This window comes from Thamnophis elegans, chromosome 1 (genome assembly GCF_009769535.1).
Source record: "Thamnophis elegans isolate rThaEle1 chromosome 1, rThaEle1.pri, whole genome shotgun sequence".
Taxonomy (NCBI): Eukaryota; Metazoa; Chordata; class Lepidosauria; order Squamata; family Colubridae; genus Thamnophis; species Thamnophis elegans.
This window is the reverse complement of record NC_045541.1, coordinates 24,338,132-24,344,231: the sequence shown is the minus strand read 5'-3', so window position 1 is coordinate 24,344,231 and position 6,100 is coordinate 24,338,132. Positions and strand designations below refer to the sequence as shown.

The window sequence follows — 6,100 nt, the reverse complement described above, 5'->3', positions numbered from 1 at the left end:
CTGTGGAACGATCTCCCCATCGATATACGCACCCTCACCACCGTCCAGGCCTTCCGCGTAGCCCTTAAGACCTGGCTATCCCAACAGGCCTGGGGATAAGTCTTCAATTTGCCCCACCCGAGTGTGAATGTCGAATGCAAGTTGTGTTTTTATTACTTTATTTATTTTGTGCACATATTGTTTGTTTTGAATTTCACCCCCTCCCTAATGATTGTAAGCCACCCTGAGTCCCCTCAGGGAAAAGGGTGGCCTATAAATCCAAATAAACTAAACTAAACTAAACTAAACACTGATAGCTTGGCAAGCAAGCACTTTCAAATGTGGCAAGAAAGCTACAAACTCCAGTACATTATAATATTTATCAATTTCATTGATTGATCTGCTATAGTTCAGAACAACAGTTCTCCAAAAGAAGCTTCTCAGCTGTATAAACAATGCTAAATCACCGTGAATATGATTTAAATACTATTGACAGAGGCAGAGGCAGTCCTAGCAGGATCAATTGTATGAAAATGGTAGAAGTGACCAGATGACCAAAGAGCTACCTTTTTTAAAAAATAGGCATCATATGTACGTAAAAAGGAGCAGGGTTTTTTTAAAAATATTTTTTTATTATTAATTACATAGAAGTATATTGAACATACAGTGTGATTATCCTGGTATTTCACTTGTCATAAAAACCAAAGTGAGAACAAATAACATATATTGTATTTTTTGGAGTAAAAAATGAGGCTAAAAATCTGGGTGCATCTTATACACTGAATACAGCATTTTTTGCCTCCTGAAACCTCACCCCCTTCACCAAAATGGCCATGCATACCCTTATGGAGGCTGTCAGAGACCTCCTGGGGGCTGGGGAGGGCAGAAATGAGTGAAAAATGGGCTTTTTTTGCTCAATTTTGCCCCCTCCCCACCTCCAGGAACACTCTATAAGCCTCCTAAAGGCTATGCATGCCCTTTTTTTGACAAAAAACGAGCCTGTTTGCCCAAAAAATGGACTCTTTTTGGGAGGTCTGCAGAATGCAAACACTTTTTTTTTAATTTGCCTCTTCAAAATCTTAGTGCGTCTTATACTCTGGTGCATCTTATACTTCAAAAAATAGAGTTTCCTACTTAAACAGTGCTAGTGTTGTAAAATTATTTTTGACCATCCTATTCATTCTAATACCACGATGCATATGTAGATTTCCAGGTCCCCCTACGCTAATTTCTTTGTATTCCAACTTCCACCTTGTGCTTCTAACCATTGATAGAATCTGTTGTATGTGTCATTACCTGGCAGGGAAGACACCATGATCACGAAGGTGGTTTTACCAGAGTAAGGCTGATCCATTGCACTCCAGGTGTGCTGTCCCCTGCGATTTCCCCAGATGCGGGAAACTCGACTGCATAATTTGTGGTGTTCTGTCTCTCCTTTGTCTTTTATTTTTAATGTTGGTCAATCCATTTCTGCACAGACTAGTATCTTCCTTATTATCTCCTCCTCTGAAGGGGTATTTTCACTCTTTCATTACTGTGCATACAGCATTCTTGCTGCGGTGAGGATGTGTAGTATTAGGTATATTGTTCCTTTATCATAACCATCTGTAATAATGCCTAATAGAAATAATTCTGGCTTGAAGTCTATACGTTGTCTAACCATTTTTCCTAACCACATATGAATTTGTAACCAAAATTTCCTTGTTTTTTTACAGGTCCACCACATGTGATTGTATGTGCCTGGTGTTTGTTTACATTTCCAACAGCTTGGGGACATATTGCTAAATATATCAGCCAATCTTGCTTGGGGAACATGCCACCTATAAAACATTTTATAAAAATTATCTTTATATGACGTGGCCAGTGTCAATTTCCTATTTCTCTCCCAAATCTTTTCCCAATTGTCCAAATCAATATCTCCAAAAATTTTAGCCCATATAACCATAATCTCTTTAACTTGTTCTTCTTCCATTTTATAATCTAATAAATATTTGCATAGTATCCTTATGAATTTGTTTTCGGTCCCCACTAATAATTTGTCTAATGTTGTTAATTCTCTATAAAAAACCCATGTTTTCACACCCTTCACTTAACATCTGCAGCAGTGGTGGGTTGCCAATTTTTTTTAGTACCGGTTTGGGCGCGCTTCTGCACCTGAATGCACATTCGCAGAGGCATCCAGGTGGGTGGGCGGAGCCTCTCGCCACCGCTATTACTGGTTCGCCTGGTCCTTGCCGAACTGGGACCAACCCACCTCTGATCTGCAGGTATGACCACCACTCCAGTTCCAGCTCTTGGAACAGGGTTTTAATTGATTAGCTAGGTTGCCATTTTGAAGCTACACACACACACACACACATACAGTACATTGTGGCGTTTAAAGGATAGTTATGACAATGAAAATTCCATCTAGAGCTTTTGAGATGCCTCTCTCTCTCTCTCTCTCTCTCTCTCTCTCTCTCTCTCTCTCTCTCTCTCTTTCTCTTCCTGAAGGAATCATTATCATTTTAAAAATTCTATTGGGTTTTCTATGCATAAAAATCCAAGCCTTGCTGTTTGTAGAAGGGGGGCATGTTTCAAATATACTCCAAAATAAAAAGAAGGAAAGGCAGCCCCCTCATTGCATGTTATTAACAGACTACCTGGAGATTCTAAACTTTAAGTAACCCTATGCAATATTGTAATGCACTCTACTTGAATAAGTTAAGTACATAATAACATGAGTAATTAAAATATTAAACTTAATTAACCTTAATTTTTAAAGGCCATTTTAGTAACTCAAGAAGATATCAAACAAGCTAAACACACACAAAAATGCAGGAGGAAAGCTATTCTTTGCTGCTGTCCCATGCTGTTAAATAATTGTGTATTTATGGCACATTACTATATAAAATTGATTAAAAAATATATGGTAAATTTCACCATTTTCCCAGTGTGTGTAATTATTAATCACAGCACCGCAGCAATTTCACTCTTATGTTTTGGGAAGAAAAATTGAAAACAGGAGTATGATGGATTAATCGCCATTCTTTTACTTTCATTATGTAGAAATTAGGAAACACTAGCCCATTTTAAAAATGTTCTCACTATTCAGCAAAGCAAAAACCATATTGCAAGCCTTCCATTCCCTTTTGTTCTCCATGTCATTCTCTGATTGGCTACTTAGCAGGGTCCAGGTGTTAGGGAACCATCATTAAGAGAATAACAGAATAACAAAAGAATAACAGAATTGGAAGGGACCTTGGAGGTCTTCTAGTCCAACCCCCTGCTTAGTCAGGAAACCTGTATACCATTTCAGACAAGTAGCTGTCCAATCCCTTCTTAAAAACTTCCAGTGTTGCAGCATTCACAACTTCTGGAGGCAAGTTGATTTCCACTGATTAATTGTTCTAACGATCAGGAAATTTCTTCTTAGTTCTGCAATAGGTTGCTTCTCTCCTTGATTAGTTTTCCATTGCTTCTTGTCCTGCCCTCAGATGCTTTGGAGAATAGCTTGACTCCTCTTCTGAGATATTGGAAGACTGCTATCATGTCACCCCTAGTCCTTCTTTTCATTAAGCTAGACATACCCAATTTCTGCAACCATTCTTCATATGTTTTAGCCTCCAGTCCCCATCATGGTAACCAAAACTGGATGCAGTATTCCAAGTGTGGCCTTACCAAGTGGTATTAACACTTCGCATGGTCTTGATTCTATTCCTCTGTTTATGCAGCCTAGAATTGTGTTGGGTTTTTTGGCAGCTGCTGCACACTGCTGGCTGATATTTCAGTCATTGTCCACAAGGAGTCCAAGATCCCTCTCACAGTTACTACTATTGAGCGAGATACCACCTATACCCGAGATGGCGAACCTATGGCACGTGTGCCACAGGTGGCACACGGAGCCATTTGTCAGGGCATGCAAGGAGTTGCCCTGTCAGCTGACTGGCGCACATGCGTGCACTGGCCAGCTGATGTTAGGCTTTGTTTGAGGCCATATTTGCCCTCCCCAGGCTCCAGAGCCTTTATAGGAACCTGGGGAGGGCAAAACAGCCTCCCCCCCCCAACGGAGGCCCTCTGGAGACTTCAGGAGCTTCTCTGAAGCCTCCAGAGCACAAAAAAATGGCCCTATGGGCAAACTGGAAGTTTGGGGACAGACTTCTGGTTTGCTGGTAGGGCCAGTTTAAGCCCTCCAGAGCCTTCAGGGCCCTTTCAGAGGCTTCCCTGAAGGCTCCAGAGGACTAAAAACAACCCTACAAGCAAACCATAAGTCCGGTTTATCCGTTGGGCCTCCGGGGGGCAGGGGAGGCTGTTTTCTCCCTCCCCAGGCTCTTATAAAGACTCTGGAGCCTGGCAAGGGTGAAAAAAGCATGCAAAAATGGGGGGGGCTGTCATGTGTGCATGTATGCTAGGAGGGGGTCGTGCACGATTAACATCGAGTTTCTCACCCAGGCAAAAAAGCTGCACATAGAACCTAATAAATGTCAGGGTTCCAAATAGCATTCAAAAGTAAATCAGAGCCCAAGGTAAAGTATTGCTCAAAGTTCCAATTTATTAAGAGAGCCGTGTCGGAACATCTGGGAAAATCCGAATCTGAAAACTTCCTGTTTTTTCCACCCAGTTGAAAGTTCAAGATCTTGCCCCCACACCCACAAGTTCATCACATGGTCCAATCTTCCACTGCTATGCTGGCAGCTTCCACCCATCCAGTTCCAGTCAGATGCCGAGGTGCAGAGACAGAGAATAACCTTGGCTTTCTAGAAAGAATTTTGTTTTGGCTACATATCATCTAACTCCATACAACCCCGCTCTTCCTTCCCATTTTCCCACAATAGAAAATGCATAGTAGAATAATAGAAAGTGTGGCAGGCCTAATATCCACAAGAAAATATAGCTGCCGGCCTGACAATAAGTATAATACGAAGATACTTCCACCATTATTCGTTTGGATTTCAAATCACATTGGAACAATATATTTTTATTATACGAATCACATTTTTTCTGAGCTCCAACATGGAGCTCAGAAAAAAACCTTAGGCTAAGTAGTAAGAGGCCCTTTGCCTATATGCTAACCTCTTTTTTAAGATTAAATACAGAGGGGGAAACTGCTGGACTCATAAGCATATACTTTGTGTCTTTCCTCAGCTACTGTTTTTGGATGAATGCTGTATCACACATTATCAGGGCACAAGTATTTGTTGGCCTGTAATCAACACTAAAGGAGGGCTGTTCTCTAAACATTATAGTGAAATAGAGAGGCAGCAACCTTCACCTCAGAATCTCTAATTGCTGAATCACAAACTATCATTCAAAAGATGTAGAGTAGGGGTGTTGAACTCGTGGCCCACAGGCCAGATGCGTCACGCACTGGCCACACCCACATGCCATTTAGTGAAGGGGGAAAAGTCACGATACATCACACATCACGTAACGATGCGAGTTTGCCACCCCTGATGTAGAGGGTGGGATCTCTCTAGCCCCTCAGGCTCATCCCTGCTTATATGGGGGGAAAGCTCAGAATATAAACCAATTTCATACCATAGATAAAACTAAATTAGAGGTGATGCAAGATGTCTCACGGCAAACGGCTAAATCAACTTATCCAGTAGGTATATCTGAATAATCAAGATGGTTTCTTGAAAATACATCCCATATGGGTGTTTATAGCGATTCTCAATTATTCAGGCCATGGTTGTCCCAAAGGTGTTTTTCCAAAAGGCAACTGGAGCTTTTTTGGGGAGGGGGTTCCTTGAAAATGTTTCGCTTCTCATCCAAGAAACTTTTCATCCAAGAAAGTTTCTTGGATGGGAAGCAAAATGTTTTCGAGGAAAAAAACCAAGAAAGCCATTGCCTTTTGGAAAAGCACCTTTGGGATCCCATATAGGCCCTTTTTAATTCTATCTGGTTGCTTAATAAAATGAGACAATTCTCATTTAGATAATTAGGGCAATTACAAGGTCTCTACAGGAGTGAATTGGGTATTTGCTAAGAAAGTAGGCAAATAATCAAGGTGCATCAAAATTTGTTGTAGGACTTGTGATAGGGCTACAAAGAAATTAAAATTAAGAGTAATACCGTACTGATCATGTAGCATTTAGGAATGTAATACAAGATATATGTCATGCTATATAGGAGATCCTTC

General features: G+C 40.9%; 1 pseudogene; it reads left to right on the top strand.

The window, feature by feature from the left end:
* Nucleotides 1–1,267: 1,267 nt before the first annotated feature.
* Nucleotides 1,268–1,408, top strand: LOC116523747 (annotated as a pseudogene).
* Nucleotides 1,409–6,100: the final 4,692 nt, after the last annotated feature.